Here is a 306-nt window from a genome sequence, read left to right on the forward strand (position 1 = left end):
ATACATTATAATGGAAAACCGGCATAGAGGTAGTGACATGGAACAGGAAGGTTGGGCTTACTCGCCTGTTGTATAGAGTGACGCGCTGAATGACACGTGTGGCCATATATACTTGACCAAATCACGTAATAAAGGAAAATAAAAAGAAGAAAAAAAAATCTAAGGGAAGAACTGCTCTGCAACATGCTTAGAGCCTTTCTAAAATCTAATAACAGACCCAATTAGATTGATTGCTCATTACTTCTACTTATTACTTTAATATCCATATGAATGGTACTTACCGCTTGAACTTTGCATTTGAATTGC

At 36.6% G+C, this 306-nt stretch overlaps 1 protein-coding gene across 1 annotated transcript in view; it reads right to left on the reverse strand.

The window, feature by feature from the left end:
- Nucleotides 1-306, reverse strand: part of LOC119593296 — a gene marked incomplete at its 5' end in the record, with an annotated part of 6,984 nt that overhangs the window by 4,137 nt on the left and 2,541 nt on the right.

This window comes from Penaeus monodon, chromosome 32, assembly GCF_015228065.2.
Source record: "Penaeus monodon isolate SGIC_2016 chromosome 32, NSTDA_Pmon_1, whole genome shotgun sequence".
NCBI lineage: Eukaryota > Metazoa > Arthropoda > Malacostraca > Decapoda > Penaeidae > Penaeus > Penaeus monodon.